This window comes from Hyperoodon ampullatus (assembly GCF_949752795.1).
Source record: "Hyperoodon ampullatus genome assembly, chromosome: 3".
Classification (NCBI taxonomy): Eukaryota; Metazoa; Chordata; class Mammalia; order Artiodactyla; family Ziphiidae; genus Hyperoodon; species Hyperoodon ampullatus.
The window spans coordinates 139,969,893-139,994,729 of NC_136916.1; the positions used below are offsets into that span (position 1 = coordinate 139,969,893).

A 24,837-nucleotide genomic window follows, 5' to 3' on the forward strand; every position below is an offset into this window, starting at 1 on the left:
GTATTATTCATAATGTTTATGGATACGTGTTGGTTCAGCAGCTCAGATGTGCACACGTGTTTCAGCATGCACATCCATTACATCCCAGAGGTACATAGCCTACATTGGCAGGGATTGGAGTGCCTGGGTCTTCAGTTGGCCAAGTTTTGTTTAGCAGTTTTCCAAGGAGATGAGGTTAACGTGTGTTTGTAACTTCAGTTCAGTTTCAGCCTGAGAGGTGTGAGTCCTGCAGTATGTGTTTCTGTTGTTATTGGTACTGAGAGTTGAGAGGGCTCTGCGGCAGTTTGTGAACCGCTCCCCTCCCCTCGCCTCACCTGCTGGTGCTTCTGCATATTGACAAGTAGTTAACCCGCAACTTCCTACTTGACTGTGCTTTTCACATAGTTCCCATGAGGCGAAATTTCTGCTGCAAATAAATTAAAATGTCTAGAGCATTCTACACAGTGCTAAAATGCTTTTGCTTCTTAATCTTCATACTGTTTTTGTGATGCAGGTGTTATCCTTCCCACTCTTATGTGATGAAATGATAATTTTAATGAAGTGGTCTGGCCTGGCAAAATGGAAGAGTCTCGAGAGTTTAATGATTTAAATTCTGGAGAATGTCAGTTTTGAGCCCAGAATGGTGACTCAGTATTGAAAACCTGTTTGAAATTAACAAGTGGGGGAATCAGATGGATAATAAGGAAGACTCATTTAGGTATTTACTTTACACTTTGAGGAATTGATTATTTTATCATATACTTTGTAAGCTTACAGCTAGCTTGTGGAGTAGTCTCTTAAATAGGAGAAAAACCCATACTGATTGTTTAACCATATCATCAAATTATATTGAGTTACTTTCCCTTCAGCTGAATTTACTTTGTGGAATTTAGAAGTGGACTGGAGAGGAATGGCCAAAATAGAGATAGACTTTTTATCCTGTGACTTTCTGGACAGGAAATAGAGGTGAGTCTAGGAATCTGAATGGAATTATTAAATTAGTGTCTGATTAGGAGTTAGGTTGGGCAAAGCTCTAAAAGAACTAGGTTCTGAAATGTGGTGGTGCAGACTGACCAATGGCCATTAGAAGCCTGTTTTCCCAAAGAGATCCTAGGCTGATTCATTTTACCCCTAGTCTGCACATTTGAATCACCTGGGGAGCTTTTCAAAATCCCCACTTTTAAAGACTCTAGACAGGAATCTATGGCTGTGGACCCCAGCATCAGTACTTTTCAGCTCTCCACGTGATTCCAATGTGCAGTGAAGTTTGAGAACCTGTAGCCTAAATGAAGACCACAAGATAAGGACTGGAAGAAGCTTAAGTGTAGGAAGATTCAGGTTACCTGACAAGGTGGGGGTATTTAGAGCTGCCTATTGTCCCACTGGCTGAATAGATTTAAATGTAAATTAAATTTCTATATCTATAATTGTCTGAATTAATTATATTTAGATGTTTAATGTGGTGTTCCAGAAAATATGAGTATTTGGTTGGATAGGTCAGCCTTTAAATGACCTTGAAACTGGTGATTTGTCACACTCATATTCAATTAGGAGGCAGTTTTTTAAAGTTCTGGGTATTTTGAAACTGTGATGATAGGGTAGAATGGGTAGTGTGTTTCCTTTCTTTTAAAATTTTTTGTTAAGAAAATAATTTTAAGAAAATATTTGGAAATATATGGAATGCTTGTTTTCTAAATGATCCTTTATAGGTCTAAATGTGGTTTTGAAATTTAGAATTACAGAAGTACTTATTTATCTTTAGCATATTAAATTGAAATGTGTAGTTTATTCAGAAAGTTACAAATGGAGTAATTTACTCCACAATAAATTTATTTGTTGCAATTGAAATTACAAATTGCTGAACTCTAAAAAAATCTAGCAGCTTAGTTTTTGCTAGATCATGAGAAGAGAAAAAAATAGAAGACACCTTTATTATTAGACTAAAACAAAGTTGTTATGCTTTTTTTGCTTAACATGCTTTCTGAGTATTAAGAAGATAATCATTGGCATTGATTTTGTACCAATTTCGTCTGTATTACCTTCTAAGCTTGATGAGAGAGAGAAAGGGTTAGATCTCTTCCGTGCAGTATATTCCTAGTATCAAGCACAGTGCCTGCCATGGAGTAGGCAATCAACTATTTCTTTCCTAACTATACTATTTCATTTAATTTACATTATATCCAAGGAGGTAGTGGGATATAATGTAACAACTAAAGAAATTCTTAAATGGAAATTCACAGCAGTAAACACTTAAATTAGAAAAGATCTCAAAGACCTGAGTTTCCACCTGAAACTAGAAAAGAAGAGCAAATTGAATCCTAAGTAAGCAAAAAGAAGGAAATGTAAAGATAGCAGAGGTTAGTTGAAACAGAAAATAGAAACAGAGAAAAATCAATGAAACAAAAAGCTTGCTCTTTGGGGAAAAAAAACATAATAAAATTGATAAACCTCAAATGATCAAGAATAAAAAAGACACAAATTACCAATGTTAGGAATGAGAGAACATCACTATAGATCCTATGGACATTTAAAAAAATATTATGAATAACTTTATACCAGGAAATTCCACAATTAGCTGAAATGAACAAATTCTTTGAAAGATACATATGACCCAAACTCATTCAAATAACTTGAATAGCATTATGTCTATTAAGGCAATTGAGTTTGTAGTTAAAAACCTTCCACAATGCAAATTCAAAGTCCCAGAAGGCTTTACTGGTGAGTTCTATCATACATTTAAGGAAGAAATATTGCCACCTACACAAACTATTTCAGGAAACAGAAGAGAAGGAAACACATCCCGGCTCATTTCACGAGGCCAGCATTACCTTTATACCAAAACTTGATGAAAACATTACAAATAAATAAAACTACAGACCAGTGCCCCTCGTGAATACAGATATAAAAAATCTTAAATTTTAGCAAATCAAACCCAGCAATATAGCAAATGATCAAGTGGTGTTATAACCAGGACTACAAGGTTGATTAAACCTTTATAATCAATCAGTGCAACTCTTCATATTAACAGAATAAAAAAGGAGATTCATATGATCATCTCAATAGATAAAGAGTGTTTGACAAAATTCAGTACCCATTCATGATAAAAACTCTCAACAAATTAGTAATAGAAGAGAACTTTTTCAACATGATGAAGGACAACTGTGAAAAACCTACAGGTAACATGTTAATGGTGAAAAACATAATGATATTCCCCTAAGACCAGGAGTGACAAGGATAGCTACTCTTACCACTTCTGTTCAACAGTGTATTGGAGGTCCCAGTCAGTGCAATAGGCAATTAAAAAAATAAAGTACAGGCAAAGGAAGAAGTAAAACTGTCTGTAGAAAATTCTAAGACACCTACAAAAGGGCTTCTAGAACCAACAAGCTAGGTTTAGCTAGGTTGCAGCATCCAAACCAATCTACAAAAATCAGTTGTTTCTATATATTATCAGTGGACAATTGAAAACTGAAATAGAAAAGTACCATTTAAAAGAGCATCAAAATATGAAATTGGATAAATCTGATAAAACATGCAAGGCTTGTTCACTGAAAATGACAAACCATCACTGAAATAAGTTAAAGATTTAAATAAATGGAAAGAGATACTATGTTCATAAATGGGAAGATTCAATATTGTTAAGACCTCAATTCTTAACAATTCTTCCCAACTTGTTCAATAGATTTAATGCAATCCTAGTTAAAATACCATCAAGCTTTGTTGTAGAAATTAACAGACTGATTCTAAAGTTTGTATGAACATGTGAAGGACCCAGACTCATCTAAGAATAATTTTGAAAAAGGATGAGTTGGAGGACTTAAACTATCTGATTTCAAGATAACTATAACATTACCATAATTAAGATAATGTGGTATCGGAGTAAAGAGAGTCATATAGAGTAGAAGTAGCAGAGTAGAAGAGAGTCTAGAAATAGATTCACACATATATGATCAATTGACTTTCTTTTTTGACAAAGATGTCAAGGCAATTCAATGGGGAAATGATAATTTTTTTCAACAAGAGTGCGTGAACAATTGAATAGCTATGTGCAGAAACTTGAGCATTGACCTTTACCTCATATCACACACAAAAATTAACTCAAAATGGATCATGGACCTAAAAAAAGGATTTTAGCTGTAAAATTTTTATAAGAAAACATAGAAGAAAGATCTTAGTGCCCTTGGGTTCAGCAAACATTTTTTAGACAGGACACAAAAAAGCAAGTACTATAAAAAAAATCAAATCAGACTATTAAAATTAACTATTGCTTTTCAGAAGACACTTAAGAAAAAGAAAACACAAGCCACTGACTGGGAGAAATTATTTGCAGCATGAAAATCAGACAAGGGACTTTTAACGGGAATATATAAAAACTCTTAAAATGCAATGAGAAAAATATTCAATTTAAAAATGGGACAAAGATTTGAATAGGCACCCTTCATGGAAAATAGCACATTAAAAGAGTAGTCAAGGGAAAGTAAATTAAAACCAAAACCCATGGGAAAGGCTAAAATTAAAGAGACTGATCATACCAAGAGTTGGTGAGGAAGTGGAGCAACTGGAACTCTCATATACTACTGTGCAGGATATAAAACAATAGTCACATTAGAAAACACTTTAACAGTTTCTTAAAGTGTTAGACATATACTTACCATGGGACCTAGCTACTCTTAAGTACTTACCAAGAGAAATGAAACCATTTATATGGAGACTTGTATGTGAATATTCACAGCTGCTTTATTTGTAATAGCCCCCAAACTGGAAAATGTCAGTCAACAGGTGAATACTTAAATTTATTTAGTTAATTTATTTATTTTTGCCTGCGTTGGGTCTTCGTTGGTATGTGCGGGCTTTCTCTGGTTGCGGCGAGCAGGGGCTACTCTTCGTTGAGGTGCACTTGCTTCTCATTGAGGTAGCTTCTCTTGTTGTGGGGCATAGGCTCTAGGCACGCAGGCTTCAGTAGTTGTGGCTCAGGGGCTCTAGAGCGCAGGCTCAGTAGTTGTGGCACACGGGCTTTGTTGCTCCGCGGCATGTGGGATCTTCCCGGACCAGGGGTCTAACCCATGTTTCCTGCATTGGCAGGTGGATTCTTAACCACTGCACCACCAGGGAAGGCCCCAACAGGTGAATATTTAAACAAATTGTATCTATACAATGGAATACTACCCAGTAATAAAAAGTGATGAGCTATTGATACACGTAACAGTATGGATGAATCTTAAAATATGTAATTTACATACTGAAAGAAGCCAGACACAAAAGAGTACATACTATATGATTTCATTTACGCAAAATTATGGAAAATGTAAACTAGTCTGTAGTGACAGGAAGCAGATCAGTGGTTGCCTGGGAATGGGAGAATGAAGGTGATGGAGGGATGGATTACAAAGGAGGCACAAGGAAACTTCTGAGCGAGATGAATATATTCATTATTTTGATTGTGCTGATGGTTTCACAGTTATCTACTTACGTCTAAGCACATCAGATAGTTCACTGTTAAGTGTGTGCACGTTGTTGCGTGACAGTTATACTCAATAAAGCTGTAGAGAAAAATCGTTGAGGATTTATTATCCTTATTTTACCAAAGAAGATGTTAGGTAAATAAGTGCCTGAATTAGATTTGAGCCAAGGCTGACTCTTGAAAACTACGTTGCCTCTTTAGTGCAAAAAATATTATCAGAGTAGGAGCATTAAAAAACACCAAACTCATTAAATACAGTTTCTGACTTTTGGACACAGTCTCATTTTCTAAATGATCACTGTCAGCTTTTTTTCTGTTTCTTCTAGAACCGGTTTATTTTGCATAATTTCTTGAACTTCTAAAACCCGAAAGTTTGTCTAAGTTAAAACCTTATCTTCTCCTTTCACAGATTTGCTCTGTATTGGCTGACTTTCCAAATGGGGACCAGCACTTCATACTTAGTGCAGAGCATAGGGACATGGCAGGAGGCAGGAGGGGCTGGAGGCTGCGTCATGGAAAGGCCTTGGCATCCCCTCAGGAAGGAAGGACCTGCTTGGCAGTATCCCAGGCTGTTTTCCTGGTTCAACCCTCCTGAAGACATTCTGTTCCCTGCAACACTGGAGGGCTGCTTTCTCTCCAACTCAGTGAGGTTACCTATTTAGTAGTCTTGGTTACCTGTTTAGTAGTCTTGTCAAGGGAAGCAGCCAGGTTACCACTTGGCAATCGTTGATTATCTTTGCCCTTGATTCCTGGATCCAGGTACATGAATTTATAGCATCAGATTGAATCTTCTAGATTCATTATCCAGCGGCTCATTCTCTTTTGTACTTTGTGGTACAGTTATTCGTTCTCACAATCATTTTTTTCGGAGCCAATTTGGTGAGGAGCGTTTAGGGAAGAAACATATTTTAGCATCTCTAGGGAGGTTTATCCCAGTGTATGTGAATTGTGTTGGGTATATTGCATCTTCAGTTTCGTGGTAAGAATTCTGCTGCAGTGGGGCTGGCTGTTTCTCATCATGGTTAAGTTGTGACTCAGATGTTCCCCCCTCAGAGAACACCTTCCAGACCACATTATTATCTGTCACCCTTCATTGCACTCATCCCTCTCTGAGATCATTTTGTTAATTTATTTTCTTATTTTACCTTCCTCCTTTAGGGTATAAACACCTTGAGAGCAGGGACCCCACCTCTCTTATTTACTGTTCTAAGTCCAGCATCTTGAGCAGTGTCTGGTATATAGTAGGCACTAAATCTCTGTTGAAATGTGATTTTGGAGCAAGTAAAGTATAAGCACTTTGGAAGGATCTTGACTTAAACATTTTATTCATCTTTTTTAAAAAATTAATTTAATTTATTTATTTTTGGCTGCACTGGGTCTTCGTTGCTACCTATGGGCTTTCTCTACTTGTGGCGAGCGGGGGCTACTCCTTGTGCGCAGGCTTCTCATTGCCGTGGCTTCTCTTGTTGTGGAGCACAGGCTCTAGGTGTGTGGGCTTCAGTAGTTGTGGCAAGTGGGCTCAGTAGTTGTGGCTCGTGGGTTCTAGAGCACAGGCTCAGTAGTTGTGGCGCATGGGCTTAGTTGCTCCGTGGCATGTGGGATCTTCCCGGACCAGGGCTCGAACCCATGTTCCCTGCACTGGCAGGCGGATTCTTAACCACTGCTCCACCAGGGAAGTCCCTATTCATCTTTCTAAAAACAAAATGAAAGTAATTCGGGAGTGACCAGTTATTAGAATGATCACAGTGTTCCTTGTAAAAAATCAATTAATTACATACCAACTTGCACTTGAAAGACTGGACCAGATTCTTGTGTCCTTTGAATATGATAATGGATGGAAAACTGTTTGGAGAATTCTTTGCTTTTGCTTATTTTAAAAGACTATGATTTCTAAACCTGTTAATATGGTGTAACTTTGTTCACTGGTAGTTTGTGAGCCCGACATGTTAAATTCGGTTGTGCTTCAACCCTGGAGAGCTAATGAGGTTGGTGGGCAGAGGGAATCATTTTATCTTACATAACTCTTAGTACAGTTTTGGTATCTAGCAAATGTTTAGAATGATGACTAGTTGTGATAGTAAAAGTGCAGTACTTTTTAATGAGATGGGTAGCATGTATGTAGAATCAGAGAAGTGTCTTGGATTTTCTGTAGTCTTTCTTCTATTTTGTAAAACAATTGGCTAGATCTGGTACTCCATTTATGTTGGCTGCTTGCTCCATTTTATTAGAATATGATAAAAATGAGGCCTGAAAGTCAGTTCCTGACCACTTTCTTTCCACTTTCATCATTGCTGTATCCAAAATGATCTTTCTCCATTGCCGAGCTGATAGTCATTCCTTTACTTAAGACCCTTCAGTGGTTCCCCACTGCCCTTAGATAAAACACAACTCTTCAAAATGCTATAGAATGTTCTCCATGATCTGGACCCCGATTTCCTCTGCAGCCTTATTGCTTACCTCACCCCATCCCACACTCCATGCTCCAGCCACAATGAGCAGCTTTCAGTTCCTCAGGAGCGACCATGCTAATTCCTACCTGTGCTTCAGGCCTCACCATAGACCTCACTTTACCCAGGAAACTTTCCCTGACATTCCAAGTCTGGGTTTGGTCCTCCTCCTCCTCCTTCGTGTTCCCTCAGCATCCTAAGATCTCCACTGCCCACTCCCCCTCTATCCTGAAAGGATGGATATATAAATGGATTGGGCTCTCATGGAAGTGTATGATATTGGTCAGAGGAGTTCAGGGTTTAAAAGTGTGGGTGATTGACAGAGATTCATCCCCTCTGCCCCTGGGGTAGCTACTCTAACAGACTATTACATGTTTCTCTATGAAATGCCAAGCCCTAGGTGAGCTTTCATGCACCACTGAGCATGTCCTATGTACCAGGCACTGTGCTCTACCCTGGAGAGGCAAGTGGGCAAGACAGACATGGCCCTTTTCTTCACAGGCCTCGTAGTTCCAAGGGGGAGAGAGATTGGGGAGGTAGGGGGGACAACAACCAGGAAATGACAGAAGTAAGGACTAAGATGCTGGTGAGTGCCTGCTTTGGGGAGACCAGAAACATTTTCCTGGAGGAAAAACAGTTGATTTTTAAGGCTCCAGCATAGATAGCACGGCCACAGGCCTGATTCAGTTCAAGGACCGTGAAAAACCATCCCTCAAAAGAAGATAAGGAACGTCTGACCTAATAATGCTTTCCCAGAGAGACATCACAGATCCCTTTTGAAAGGTAAACGTTCCTGACCCACAGAAATCTTTCCATCGTCCGAAAGTTTGGAGGGAACTAAGTTTCAATATCTATGAACAGATGACCCAAAAGAACATTTAACTCCCAAGACAGAAAACAGTAACACCCTTTTTGAACCATCAAATACCCCAAACTTTGTACAGATCAGAAAAGAATCACTGATGTTGAAGCAGGAGGGTCTAGTTCAGAACAGCAGCACAAAGCCTGACAGCTCTTAGGCCCATGGACAGACTACAGATGTATTCATTTGGCAGTGATGTTTGTTTGTTTGTTTTTTGCGGTACACGGGCCTCTCACTGTTGTGGCCTCTCCCGCTGCGGAGCACAGGCTCCGGAAAAGCAGGCCCAGCGGCCATGGCTCACGGGCCCAGCAGCTCTGCGGCACGTGGGATCCTCCCGGACCAGGACACGAACCTGCGTCCCCTGCACCGGCAGGCGGACTCTCAACCACCACGCCACCAGGGAAGCCCGGCATATGGGATCTTCCCGGACCGGGGCACGAACTGGTGTCCCCTGCATTGGTAGGCGGACTCTCAACCACTGCGCCACCAGGGAAGCCCTGGCAGTGATGTTTTTCACGTTCAGTTGGAAGGCATTTAGTTCTGTGGTGCTCTAGTTTGCTGCAGACCCCACCACCCGCTAATACTTAGTCCCCTTGACTCATTACCTGCTTGGTCCTGGGAAGTTTTTGAGTTTTTGAACCTACTATAGCTCAGTCCTTTGTTTTCAGAATGTGGAAACCAGAGCTCCAGCCAAAGCTTTACTGTTGCCTTAGCTCATGTGATGTGTGACAGACAAGACACACTTACCATCTACATACATATGAAGATGTACTTATTTCAATTTATTTAGATATGTATTAATTTATTAATTTGTAAATACATTAAGTTAGATATTTATTTACATATATATATATCTGTGTCCTAAAATTTTAGTGGAAGCTTGCTTATTAGTAAATATATGGGAAGTTAACTTTAACTGTAAATTAGTATAGTATTAACTACCCAATTAAAGAAACTCTTTGTGTTTCATTGTACAGCTTCCAGCAATATATAGGTACTGTTCTGTGAGAGTCAGGAGAGCTGGGTTCAAGGTGTGGCTTTGCCATCTGTCAGCTGTGACTGCAGGCAAGCCTCTGTGTATCAGGGTCTCGGCTCCCTAGTTTCTATCAGGAGGGGCCTGCACTAGAATCTCTCTAAGGACCCTTCCATCTCTAAAGCTTCTGCCTCCATATGTTAGGCAGTTACATCAGTTCTTTGCTTTAGGAGTAACTGGTTTGGTTTTAAGCAGTCAAAATGACTTATATCTTCTCAAAGTTAGTAACTCCTAAGAATTCAGTTGGTCCAAATCTAAATTGCTCAGGCTTGGAGAGGATTTAACTCGTGTCTAAATGACTTTCAGCATTGGTAGTGATGTTGATGTTATTTCCTTGGCTTAGAATCAGCCTTAAGGAATTACAGTGGGTCCTCATTTCAAGCCATGCAGTTATATTTCTTTTTTGTTTTAATTTATTCATTTATTTATTTTTGGCTGCGTTGGGTCTTCATTGCTGCGCACGGGCTTTCCCTAGTTGTGGCGAGCAGGGGCTACTCTTCGTTGGGGTGCACGGGCTTCTCATTGCGGTGGCTTCTCTTGTTGCGGAGCACAGGCTCTAGGCACGTGGGCTTCAGTAGTTGTGGCTCGTGGGCTCTAGAGCGCAGGCTCAGTAGTTGTGGTGCACGGCCTCAGTTGATCAGTGGCATGTGGGATTCTCCTGGATCAGGGCTGGAACCCGTGTCCCCTGCATTGGCAGGCGGATTCTTAACCACTGTGCCACGAGGGAAGCCTATATTTCTTGATTTACACTAACGGGCTCCTTGTTCTATGGGATGGTAAGTTATGTCCCTGTTTTCTCGCATCAGAGAGCGACTGAGAATCCCACCATTTGAGCTTTTGCTAGAAGCCATTCTCACTAGCATGGTAATTAATGCTTTGTTGTCATGAAATGTCTGTAGCCACCAGTCTATCTATCCACCCTAGGTGATGACAAATACTATAAATCACTTGTAGGACAGACATTTTAATTAGATGGAGGAATGGGCCCAAGGGTATTGGCTATTGTACTGTTTAAGTGCTATACTGAAGAATTTTATGAGATGGGAAATTTTTGTTGAGAGTTGTGGTACTATACAGAGAGATTTATCAAGAATTACATTAGTGTGTTTCTGTAGCACCTGTAAATTAGATCAGTGATTGCCAGAGCACATAGGATGTTTTAGTAGAAAGACTAAACTGTGCTTTTATTATGTGTTGGCTTCTGGAAAGTTCCTTTGATTTTTGCATAAGTTTCACCCTTGCACAACTTTGGCCTTACAGGGAGAGAAATGCTTAAAAGGTAACCAAAGGTGTTTAGTTTGTGCTGCGGTAAAAAAAAATTAAGACATTTGCTATAGGATAGAACCATGGCCAACATGAGCTCCTTGTAATTACTTTAATGAAATAAGTCACATGGGGCCAGTGTGAGCATACTCTAGACCTAGTGCCTGTTCTCCAAGTGCTTAAACCAAAACCACAAAGCTGCATTTTTATTTGCAAGTCATGTATATCTCTTGTACTTGCTTGCCGCTATTTCTGCATCTCTCTCGTGGCACTTACATTTGATGTGCCTCTGTCCTCACACTGGGCTTTGGTGTTCTTGCCTGTGATGTGTGATGCTGGCGTCTGGGCAGCCAGTGCTCTGTGGCCCCTTCCAGTATCAGAGTTATGTGGTTCTGGTCATTGTTCCATTGGACAATGCAAATTCTGCTCCCTTCGGAAATGTCTTCTGGACATTGTTCTGCTGATACTCAGATTTGTTCTAGGCTCTGAAATTATTTTTGAAAGAGTACACAAAAGCCATATTAGCAGAATTTCCTAAACAAAATGCATTTGTTAATTTGTGAGCTGTGGACCTCTTAAGTGCTTTCTTTTTATTACTCTTGTTCCATCACAGTACAGAAGAGTTCAGAACAAATTTTTAGCAGAAGCAGTGCTTCTGAAACTGTTTTTGTACCCTGGACCCTTTTAGTGATGTTAAAAGCTATGGACCCTGTTTCTAGAAAAATGCACGTATGTGCATATTGCCAGCATGCTGGGAAAAGTGTCATCAGGTTAGTGGTTCCCTCAAGCCTGACTGTGGACCCATGGCCTCAGGTTAAGAAATTCCAATGAAAAGTGTCAAAAATAAGGTTTTTATTAATTCCTAATTCCTAGGGCATTGTACTGATATTTTCCCGCAGTGCAATTAGAGGACATTTTCACTTCAACTAATTATAGGAGACAGTTAACTAGTAGAAAAGAGAAGCTGTAAATTTTAGAGAAAAAAGATGTAAAGTGTGTTCTCACTTCTGGCTGCTGGTGAAATCTACTAGATAATGACCCATTTTAGGACCTATTTGGTTGTGTTATATAGGTATTTTCAAAAGTCTCTACTGTTGAAGGGGTTTCTTTGAGGTTTGCAATAGATGAAATGTTAAAAAAAAAAAAAGAACTAGGACAGTTTGAGTGACCTTGGCTTGGTGTCTTTTGTTAATATAAACTTTTCCCCTGTAAAAAGAGATAGAATTTATCTGTATACTTAAAACATTTACCCTCTTCTTGAGCTGTACTGGGCCTTACGGTGAACCACTGTGTCAGTCCAAGACAAAATGATGAAAGCAGTGATGCTTGCCTGTTTCTCTTGCCCTGTGGCCCCTGGTCTCCTATGTCCTGGGTCCCTCTGACCCAACAAGATTTTCTGATTCTGTCCTGAGTTCCAGCTCACCTTGCTGAGACCTTGGAAAACAACCTGATGGTGGTAGAAATTGAGCTGAATGGAGGGCACCCAGAGCACAGCCCTCTAGCTAGTTGAAGGTGAAACTTGAATTTAACTCTCTGGACTTCAAGATTCTTTCCTGATGCCACTTTAGTGTGTGATGGAGGCAGCAGGAAAGCCATTCAGTCATTCATAGATCTTTATTGAGCACCTGCTGTGTGCCCGACTCCGTTCTAGGTGTTACAGATGGGGCAGAGAACACAACATCCAGAATTTCGGCTCTCACGGGGCTTCTACCCTCTCATGAAGAGACAGATAATAAGCTAGCAAACAAAACAAAACAAAATAACAAATCGTGGTTAGGTGCTCAGTGGCGAATTAAAACAGGGTGATGTGATGGAGTGTGACAAGGTGACTGCTTTACCTAGAATGGTTAGAGGACTCAAGAGAAGGTGACATTTTGGCTGAGACCCAAGTGGCAAGAAGCAACCAGCCATGTGAAGGTTAGAGAGAGCATCCCAGGCAGAGGGGACAGCTAAGGCAAAGCCCCAAAGGTGGCAACAGGCTTGACATGTGGAGGAACAGGCAGAAGTTATTAGAAAGAGGATAGACTTCATATTAGCAAGTGCACTATGTTAACCCCAGCTCTGCCACAATGAACCAATCCCTTCAGCTCTATTGCCCCTTCTGGAAAATGGTGCTAAAGTTAGATCACTCTTAGGATTGGTGTGAAGATTAGATTTAATACATTAAACATGCCCAGCACAAAATAGGCCCTCAAGAAATGGTAGCTTTGGCTGCTTTTAATCTCCCAAGGAAATTGATATTTTGACAAGGGTCTTCTGAAAATAATATTGGCCAAGGAAAGACATTCAGATGGTTACACTTTAGACAATGAAGGTGACGATGTGAACATTTCCTGGGAATAGTGTCTGCCTGCTCTCTACCTCTTTCAGTGCCATATTTTCCAAAAACAAAAAAGAGTAGGGGAAAGGAAACAAAGACACTAAAGTTTATTCAGGATTCTTGAATTTTTGAATGATGTTTTTATTTTCTATGGAGTCATAAGTATTAATGGAAAATTTTAGTACTTAGAGGGATAGGATAATTGTACTGCAGTGATATAATTGATAGGGTCCCAGGTGTTTTAATTTAATTTTTTTTTAGGAAACTATCAGTATAAATGTATGGATGAGAATTAATAACAATGGTGCCAGTAATGATAAAGGAAATAAAACCTCAAAAATTATGAATAAGTGGATACATTTGATTCTTGTTGACTACTGAAAGCTCACTTACCTTATTGACTATAATTTTGTGAATTAATTCTGGATAATTTTGTCTATTTTGAATAATTTTGGATCATGCCTATTTTGGCATCTCCCTGATCTCCGGAATTTCTGACTGTCCCTTCAATATCCATTTGGTCTGTGTTCAATGTAAAAAGACACATTAGCATTTGCCTAAGCCATATAAGATGCATATTAAGATGCATATTAAGATTCTGCATATTAAGATGCAGAATCTACAATGACAGAGTCATAGCACACAAATACCAGCTTTGAGGAATATTTATTGGACAACTACCATAATTAGCAGTGCCTCATAGTGTGATGGTTGGATGTCAGCCAGATTGGGGTTCAGCTATTTGTTTTGCCTCTTATTGTAGAGGTCATTTAACCTCTGCTAGCCCCAGCTTTTTCATCATAACATAGTACCTACCTCACAGGGTTATGTGACAATATAGTGAAGACTTATGTAAACCATCTAGCACAGTGCATGACACATACCACTATAGGAGAATCATCAATGTCACAATTACTACCACCACCATCACCACTCTACCCCAGTACTTAAATATGAAGTCATGAGCCCAGCCTTTTCTGAAATTAACTCTGAAAACAGTATGATATTTATTTACCTAGAATTTTGGAGTTTTTAATTTTAAGGAATCTAGACTTTAGAATATTTAGAATTTTAGAAGGGATTTTTGAGTACAGCCTTCTTGCTATGTTTGCTTTGTGTGTGTGTGTGTGTGTGTGTGTGTGTGATACGCAGGCCTCTCACTGTTGTGGCCTCTCCCGTTGAGCACAGGCTCCGGACGTGCAGGCTCAGTGGCCATGGCTCACGGGCCCAGGCGCTCCGCGGCATGTGGGATCTTTCCGGACTGGGGCACGAACCCGTGTCCCCTGCATCGTCAGGTGGACTCTCAACCACTGCGCCACCAGGGAAGCCCGCCGTGTTTGCTTTTTATTTAAGATTCTGGAGTGTAAATCAGCGGATGGTTACTGGTGGAAGAGGAGATGGTTTCCTTATCCTGGGTTTGGGGTAAATGCTGCACAAATGTCCACTCTGAAAGATCTTGCAAGGAATCTGGGGAAATGAAGCTTGAATTACTATAGTTGCAATGTTGGCCAAAGTTAGTTTATGGAAAACCTTGAGTATGAGTCTGTTGGTTTGCTCATCGGATATTGGACAGAGAGAAGGTTCTGAGTTAGGGTGAGTAATCAGAAAGAAGTAAAGTTGCAACATTTTAGTTACGAAAGTCTGATGGAGCCCCCTTTCAAAAGCTGAAGTGAGCACGTTTATTGCTGCAGTTGAGAAAAGATGGTAAATAGCCTCTTTAAATAGGCATTTAAAGACGTTTCCTTGATTTAAGTTTGAACGTGTAATGCATTGGATGTGAATTGTTCTTTCACGCTTTCAAGGAGGAAAACTACAATTTTAAAAGTGCATAGTTTGAACTTGTGGATTTCTGGGTGAATCAAAGATGCCAGCAATTTTGATTTGGTTTACAGAAAATATGACGATTTCCCCCTGTATCGATTCCCTCTAGTTTTATCTGTCGACTTGATACTTGTTTGGGGGGGGGGGGTCCTAGATCTTTCACAGGTGATTTTAAGTTAGAGGTTTTCTGATATGAAAATACGTAATTTTTCAGAACAAAAGTTGCATCTGCTCCATAGTAAGGGCCAACAGTGTTCATGGTGATGTTCAGCGCAGCCTTGGTTTTGGCTGTTCAGAAGCCTCGGTTAGCTCGTTGGCTCTGCGGAGAATACATTGTTTTTGAGTCTCCCTGCTGGGCCTCCTTGCCTTCTTGTCATGTACTTCCTGTACCTGGGTTGTGGTCATATTGATTTGCTGGGGCGCTGCTGTTGTAGGTATCTGGGGGCGAATGAGAATTTGTTCGTGAGTGTTGCCCTGACTTCGTCCGCTGACCTCCTTTCAGCCCAGTTTTACCGCTATCTGTGTGAGCCCTAGAGACCCTCCGTGGCTCCCTGGTCCCTGGCAAAGTGCCCTGCACGTGGTAGAGATTCAGGAAACATCTGTAGAATGAAGAAACCCCTCCTTGTTCTCCTGTCTTGAGTCTTCCTCAGGATGCAAACACTGGCATTCACTTTTGCTAAGAGATCTTCTCTCTTTTTTTTTTTTTTTGCGGTACGCGGGCCTCTCACTGCTGTGGCCTCTCCCGCTGTGGAGCACAGGCTCCGGACGCACAGACTCAGCGGCCATGGCTCACGGGCCCAGCCGCTCCGCGACATGTGGGATCCTCCCGGACCGGGGCACAAACCCGTGTCCCCTGCATCGGCAGGCAGACTCCCAACCACTGCGCCACCAGGGAAGCCCCCAAGAGATCTTCTCTTTAAAAAAATTCCTATTTCAGATATAGACATTCATACTTGGTGTGAGGTTAAGAGCGGCCTCAGGAGTCATTTAGAGAGAATGAATATGCCAGTGTGATTTTTATTCCCTTGATTATTTTAATAAGTGTAAAAGGTGTGTGAAAAGACTAGGTGAATCCCAGGCTCCCCAAATAAAATGTTAACTTGTGTTTGGGTGATAAAAGATGATTTTCAAAGGAGGAAAAACTGACTCGAACCATCTTCTGGTATACCAGATGTCAGGACCATATTAATGGCAGCTTACCCTTGGTAAGAACAAGACACCAGCAAGGGGCATAAACTAGATCATGGTTTAACTGTGACCTTGAAGGAATAGTTACCATTTAAGCTTATTATTTTTTTTTAAATCCTGTTACAGCAAAATAAATGAGTGACCCCTGAAGTTGCCTCGTTAGGAATCCAGTTTGCATTTTTCTCTCTGAACAGAATATCTGATGGCTCATTGTCTCCTCCTCCTGCTGTAATTTGGTCCTATTGGGCTTGTGCATGTAGAGTTTTGTTTTAAAACAGGAAAAACAATGATTCTCAAAACTGTTCCTGTCAAGATATTAAATGAGTCTTTCCATTAATATCATTTCCATTAGTATTTTGAAGTCAAATTACCTAGGGACAGTTTGGCTTCAATGAAGCTTACATTAAAAAGAAGAAACTGACTGAGAGAATTGGAAGAAAAATAATGAATTCTCAGCACTCTCCCCAAGCCCCTCCCCCACAACTCCCCCTCTCCTTACTCTTCTCAGGACCCTTGCTCCTTACTTGTCTTCTGCTTGGGTCATTGGTTGGAAGAGCTCAGGTTAGAGTCAGAGTTATAATCAGGGAGAATTTAAGTTTGTTTCCTAGCACCCAGATTCTTCTCTGTAGTCAAGGGCCCTAATGTTCCAAGAAAACTGAAGTGCACAGGTGTGAACTTCCTGCTCCCGCCTGTGGCATCTCCTGCAGGCAGTTTTGGGAAGAGGCCCAGTCCTACACCTGCTGTTTGGGCTCCCTCTGTGTCCACCCTGGGTCAGGTGTTTCATTTCCTGTACCTTCATCCTCTCCCTTCCTCCTGACACCTTTCCTTTAGAAATGACCCAGATCTCTTAAGCACTCAGCATCCCCAAACCCCATAGAACAAACCACCCAGGCCTCTCTTTGCCTTGCTTGTTTCCCTTTGTTTTTTTAGTAAATTTATTTATTTTATTTATTTATTTTTGGCTGCGTTGGGTCTTTGTTGCTGCCCGCGGGCTTTCTCTAGTTGCGGTGAGGGGGGGCTACTCTTCGTTGCGGTGCATGGGCTTCTCATTGCCGTGGCTTCTGGTTGCGGAGCAGGTCTCTAGGTGCGTGGGCTTCAGTAGTTGTGGCATGCAGGCTCAGTAGTTGTGGCTCACGGGCTCTAGAGCACAGGCTCAGAAGTTGTGGCGCACGGGCTTAGTTGCTCCGCGGCGTGTAGGATCTTCCCAGACCAGGGCTCGCACCTATGTCCCCTGCATTGGCAGGAGGATTCTTAACCACTGCGCCACCAGGGAAGCCCTTGTTTCCCTTTTGAGGTGAGGCTCAGTGTCTCTCCCCTTCCCATCTCGGCCACCTCCCCAAAGAGCTGTCTGCATCTGTCCTCCCTAGGCCATTCATTCTTCTTCCCAATGCAGGCTGACTTCTGCCTGCATCACTGTGTGAATACCGCTCCTGCAAAGCCCAGGAATGACCGTGTAATCATGGTACTTATTTGTCTTGTTGACTGCTACCTTCTCTTTGCTTCCCTGCTTCTGTGTTTCTCCAGCACCTTCTGGGAATTTTGTTTGTTTCTTACTGTACCCCTTTCATTATCCCTTAATCTCCTTTAATATTGGTGTTTCCTGGGGTTTTGTCCTTACATTGTTGTCTTTCTCACTCCAGATGGTCTAATCTGCTCTCATGGTCTTAACCATATTGCACATATGCCAAGAATTTCCAAAGCTCTGTCTCCCATCTTTGTCCCTGGGCTTGATTACAGCTTCTAGGATTGGGGTAGGCTCAGGGAAGAGGGGTTTATACTCTGTCTCCTTCAGTCTATACAACAGTCGTGAGAGATGAGCAGTGCCATGGTTCCTGCATTTCCTACCCGAGGAGACTGTGGCTTAGAATGTCCAAGAACAGGTCCAAGGCCTTGTGTCTAATATGCTTGCTGGAAAGACCTACTTGGGCATCCTTCAGGCATTTCCAAGTCAACAGTGTCCACAACTAAATACCCCACCTTTATCCCTACCTACTCCTCCACCCACTTTTCCAGTCAGAACTCATCTCACCATCGTTCAGGTACCTATGCATCATTGTGGAGTTTTCTCTCTTCACTTCTTTTCCCATTTTCACCAACTTCCAAGTCCTGCTGAATTGGCTTGCTAAATATTCTTGAGTCAGTTTCTCTTTTCCATCAGCACCACACTTGTTCAGGCCCTTAACACATAGATGGATTATTCCAGTAGCCTTGGAACGGGTCGCCATGAATCTACTCCCTCAAATCCATCCTCCACAGAACTACCCGGATGAGCTGTCTAAAACTCGACCTTAGCCTCTCTCCTGCTAGAAATCTTTTAAAGGCTTCCCATCTCCTATGAAGTTCAGGCTCCTTGGGAAGATTCCCAGTAGTCTGGCCCTTGTCTCCCTCCCCCGCCCCTTCTGCCACCTCTCCTTGTCTCCTAGCTCATGATCTGGGTACAAATGAGCTAATTAGGTTTTCTTGCTGCTACTCACGTCTAATTCACTTTGTTTTCAGTACATACTGGGGGAGGAGAGCAGGTATTCCTTTGTAATTTGTGCAGAGGACTTGTTGCATAACACTGGAGAAGATAGGAGGAGTGAAGGAGGTTACATAGCAAAAATATGTCACTTTCCATGTAACCACACACACACTCACAAACAGGCCTGGGCACGCACATGCACATAACAACACACACGGCATTCCCAGAGCACCTGCTACAGCCAGAGGCGGATCAGGTGCTATGGGTGCACAGCTCAAGGAGCTCACCTGTAGTGAGGGAGACATCACAAGCCCACTATTTCATCAGAGGGTAGCTTTGGAATAGAAGTGCGTGCAGGACATAGGGGATTGTGAGCCTGCTTCAGGGAGGACTTCGTGGAGGAGGAGATATCCAAGTTCAGTCTTCAGGGAAAGACAGTATTCACCAGATTTAAGGTGGCACAAACTCCTGTGCCTTGTCTCCCTTAGGGATTTGTATTTTTTCCATAGAATTTTACCCATGTGGGTCATTTTACACAGGGCTAACAACACTTCAGTGCCTTTTAAAAGCAAACTGTGTCTACTATATAGAAAATAGATAAACAACATGGACCTGCTGTATAGCACAGGGAACCATACTCAATATTTTGTAATAATCTATATGGGAAAAGAATCTGAAAAAGATATATATATTATATATATGTAATATACATATAATATATATGTAATATGTATATATATCTGAATCACTTTGCTGTACACCTGAAACTAACACAACATTGTAAATCAAGTATCTTCAATTAAATAAATTAAAAAAAAATTTTAAGTGCTAAATTCATTTAAAAAATTAAAAAAACAAAAGCAAACTCTGTCTGGTTCAGACCATTGGCAGGAGCTTGCTTCATGAGGGCAAAGGGACTATCTTGGCCCCTGTTGATTCCCAGTGCCTGGCCCTGGTAGGTGCTGAATAAATGGTTGAATTGGACACCTTGAGTGAGGGGTGAGAAAGGGTTCTCCTCTTTACCCTGGAGGTGAGACAAGTCAGTGTGACAGTTGAGGCCAGTGTGGGGTGGGCCTGTGAGGTCGAAGCATGGCGGCCTGCCTGTGTTGTGGAACTGGGCTGGCTCCTGGGAGGGGCAGTGTGTAGGCTAGATGTCCAACCCTGTTCTGAACACCAGTGCCAAACTCATTTGCAGTTGAAGGGAGTGCCCTTTTAAAGGCTAAACGAGTAATTAAATTCAAGCAGAAGGGTGATGGAGGTGGAGCTAACTAATATGATCACTGTAACTTCTGTAAATGTAAATGATGATGCTTTGTCCTTTCCCGACTGCAGAAAAGCCTGGGAGACATGCCCTGGGTTATGAGTTAGTCAATGAGCAGCTGCTCAAAGATCTCAAAATACCAGAATATGTCATATCTGTGGGCTTTGTCCAGATTTTTATCTCCACATATGTGAAGTTAATGATTATCTGGTTTGGGCTCGGAATTATCTGCCCCAGACCCCCGTTCCACTGGGCTTCGTCACTGCCTACTATTGGTGTGAAGCCTTTGTTTTTCCACCAGAAGAATCGCACCGTAAGTGTTTCCACAGGAACTCTGCCCTTTGCCAGTGTCATTGTTGTGGCCATACGGCAGAACCACAGGGCGGAGGTGTTTTAGCCCTCGCTGAAAATGCCACAGGTCTTTCCATCTCTCACTGCAAATTTTCCAGTGCGTTCTGGTCCACTGTGGAGTCTTAAAACCAGGTTTACTGATTACCACATGAGAACTGACCATTAGATGTCTTAAATGATCCGTTGAAGACTAGCATCCAGAAAGGCCATTTAGTGTGTACCGCTAGCAGCTAACATTTGGCAACACCATGCAGAAGTTGCTGTTTAAGGTCCGTTAAGACAGCCAAGGACATCACCATTAAGTAAGCCGAGTTAAGACTTACCTCTGGCTAAGGCAGTTTTGTCCCTTTCAGTTTCTCAGTGGATCAACAGACATTGTTCTGATTGAGCCACTTGCTTTCCTTTTTTTCTGAGTGCTTACAGGGTGGCCTGGAATAGTTGGCTGTTAACTGGACTTCACGTTATGCCTGGTTGGTGTTGATGGCAGAGCAGTTGCCACTGTGATCGAGTAGTTATCTGCATTGATAAGTCAAAGGAATGGCTTGGAGGCTAGTGTACTGTCTGGAGGAAGGTTCACTGTAACTCTGATTAAGAAATTACTGAATCTCAAATGACTATAACCCAAGTGAGAGATCTTCCAAAAGAGTGGCTCTTCAGAGAAACAGCGACCAGCTCATTGAAAAAGAAGACACTAGGCTAGATAGAGAAGACACCTGTGTTCATACTGGTTGATTCCTCTTCTAAAACTATGAAAGGACTAGGCTCTATAAGCAAAAGGTCTTAAATTTTCATTCGTTCTGGAGCTGTGTTAGAACAAGGACTCGACAATACAAAGGCGGAGCGACAGATTTCTTTAGACTTTTATCTTAAACACAGAACATCTGGGAATCAACAGGGGCCAAGATAGTCCCCTTGCCCTCATGAAGCAAGTTCCTGCCAATGGTCTGAACCAGACAGAGTTTGCTTTTGTTTTTTTAATGTGCAAGAGTAAGACCTGGCCTTCTTTTTTTCTTGTAATCAAGCAGTATTTTGAGTAATGTTCATTGTGTAATAGCACATGGCACACTGCGAAAGTGTAAACATTGGTTGAAAAATTATATGAGTCTGAAGATGTTTAAAAAGAATCTTGTTCATAACTTTGTTAGGCTGAGATGGGTGGAATTATATTTGGCACGAGGAAATTGGTCTGGATTATTTAGAACAGGTTTTTTCCGGATTCCATCTTCTGTGGACAAGCACAGCCTTACCCCTTGGCTTTCTCTTGGGTCCAGGATTCTTAGGTGAGTTCTTAGGTGATTCTTAGGTCTTACAGTCTTTTTTTTTTTTTTTTTTTTTTTGCGGTACGTGGGCCTCTCACTGTTGTGGCCTCTTCCGTTGCAGAGCACAGGCTCCGGACGCACAGGCTCAGCGGCCATGGCTCACGGGCCTAGCCGCTCCGCGGCATGTGGGATCTTCCCGGACCAGGGCACGAACCCGTGTCCCCTGCAACGGCAGGCGGACTCTCAACCACTGCGGCACCAGGGAAGCCCAGGTCTTACAGTCTTAAGTGTCAGTCTTCTACCCCCAGAATCACGTCCTCTTTATGCTACACCGGGCCTGTATTTTGTAATAGTGGCTCTTTTGGATAGTGACTTCCTGCCTTTAGTAATCTCTCCTCGTCGTCCTGAAATGATGCCCGTTTACTTTAAGAACATCATGAAGGTTGTCATTTGAGGGACATGGCTTCTTGTGGGCTTGAGAAAGAAGAGCTGTAGCATTGGTTCATGCTGTTGATGGAACCGGGTGATCTCTGAAAGCTCCCCCAGCTCTGAGAATTCTGATGTTATCCACATCCACTGCCAGGGTTCCAGCTTCATGACACTGGAGGTGTAAGAAGAAAAGGAAATAAATATGAGAGACTTAGCTCTGCTAGGCCAGTGGGAAGTGGGTCAGGAGTTGAGTGAGACGGTGCCTGGCATTTCCCAGCCACATCAGAGCAGAAGTGTCTTGTGATGCACACAGAAGCAGGCTGACGGGTCCATTGTGTACCAGGGGTTCTCAGGAAAATAAGCTGCTGTGTGACAGGTGTAGCACGCTGCCAACTGGAATGAGTGACCAATTTAATCTTTTTTTTTTTTTTTTTTTTTGGTGATTTGTTAAATGAAGTGCTTAATGTTTGGACGTAACTTACTTGAGAGAAGAAGAGCCCATGGAGAGTGCTGGATGGCTGCTGGGGGACCAGACCTGTTCTTTTCAGGCCGGCAGAGCCAGCCCCGGGGCAGTCAAACAGATGTAGGTACAGCCGGAGCAGCACCAGGGCCTATAATCAACAGGTTTGCTTGTGGATGAGATAGGTGGAGTGGACACCTGCTGGTCTGCTCTGATGAAAGTACTGGCCCTGCTGATCTTTGCTTGGGTGTGACTCTAAAAGCTCCTCCCATGGTTGGGCTATGTGACCTTCTGTTTTCACCAGGTTCGGATTGCTAGCTCCTTCAAGCTAAAGAGATCTTAGAGTTCATCTAGGACCAAAGTTTTCTTTTCTCTCTCTCTTTTTTTTTTTCTTTTAAGTTCCAATGACCACCTTGAACTCCCAGTTGAGTGATTGAAGCCAGGCTCGAATTGCTTACCAAGTCTCCTACTTCACGTGATAGTTTTTTGGTTTCCACTTTGAGAGAATGACCTTCTCAGGCCTGCAAAGGGCTCTTTCTGTTCCTGTCACAATACTAGGCCGCACACTCACCCTCCCGCAGTTCCCTTTTCTAGTATATTTCCTCACAAATCGTTGTCCTCTTTCCCCTATTTTTAGGGTAGCAGATCCTAAGATACTCACATATAGATACCCTCCTTTCTCAAACTCTTCTCTAGTGAGCACATTTATGGAGGACAGTCTGTCTCTAGAGTCTTCTGTCATCTGTAGTCCCTTTGAGGCTACCATGAGTAGGGTGTTACCAAGTCTTTTCTAAGAGTCTCCATTTAATATTTAATTATTTCAGACTAAGACCTCTCATTAAAAGAGAGGGGCCTGCGTTAGGTGTCTTACCTCCCACGGCCTCTGGTTAACACTGACTACTACATAGGAGTAGTAGGTCATTTGTGTCCTTTCCCCATCTGTAGACCAAAACCTTTAGTATTTGTATCTGGAGACCAGATTGACAGAGCCTCAAATAGTAATTTGATGGAGGTGCAAATCAAATGTGAACTGTGCATATTGAAGAGGATAAATGATCCTCCACCATGAGTCTCAACTTGTTTCCTCTATCTTAGAGTTCTGCTGTGCAGGGTCCAGAGGGAGCAGAGAAGTGATAAATGGAGTCGGGTGAGGGTGGGGTCATGCATAGTAATAGTAGGTACTCAATAAAGGTTAATTAGGTGTCAGGCTGAGTGCTTCACACACATTAACTTATCCAATCCTCAGAATACTGCTGAGATATATAGATTTTATTATTAGCCATTCCTTATGAGGCCACTGAGGCCCAGAGAGGTTAAGATACTTGCCCAGGTAAGTGATGGAACTAGAGTTTGAACCCCTGTATAGAGTCACTAGGTGGTATTTCACCTGCTTCAGGTGATTGATTAGAAGCAAGATGTAAATGAACTCCCGTGTATTTACCTTTTAAAGGTATATGTCTCTTAATTCTGATATTGTGGCATTATCAAGAGCTTAAGAGTTCATAGGGCCTGGATGGGGAGAACATGCTCCATGCACTGCATGTGCTTCTGTAGCAGACGACAGGTCCTCAGCTTGGTGCCTGTCTTAGCAGTGGGGTGAGTGAAGTATCAGATGATTACATAGCACAAATTTGATGGGCTTTCTCTGGAATTTACCTCCCCTCAAACCCTGTGCTTGCTGCACTATACATTTCTTCTACCTTTAATTTTATGCTCTCTTAATAGAACAGTGAATTACTAGGTAAAGACATGATGGAGCTTACCAGCACAAGCATGGTGCAGACAGTGTTGGCTGCAGTCTACAAACAGTCACTAGAGGTAGTCAGGGGAATTTCCCAGTGCTTATGGCTGTAGCCTATGCCAATGGCCTTTTTTTCCTCTTTTGAAATATTTTAATATTAACTTTTACTTTGCCAATAGGTTCAACACTTTCTTCAAGCAATTATTATGTGTCTGGGGTTCTGTTAGACATGGATCATGCAGAAATAAAAGGATAGGTTCTCTGCCCTCAAGGAGCTTACCTCATAGGGGAAACAGACACCTAAATACTTCTAGGGACCACAGATTTTATTTTGTGTCTAACGTGACCTTAATGCAGAATTCTAAAGGAATAAAACTTCATGAGCAAAGCAAGCATGAGCAAACATTTCACATCTTTCTGCCTGTGTTTTGTGAACCATTCAGTGAACCCAGACTTCAAACAGGCAGCCATTATAGGAATGAACATTTAAATGAGTTCCTT

At 41.9% G+C, this 24,837-nt stretch overlaps 1 protein-coding gene across 1 annotated transcript in view; it reads left to right on the plus strand.

Moving 5' to 3' along the window:
• The window catches only part of PRKCH (protein kinase C eta), a gene marked incomplete at both ends in the record, with an annotated part of 225,295 nt that overhangs the window by 788 nt on the left and 199,670 nt on the right, over positions 1 to 24,837 (plus strand). The gene's annotated exons all lie outside the window — the stretch shown is intronic.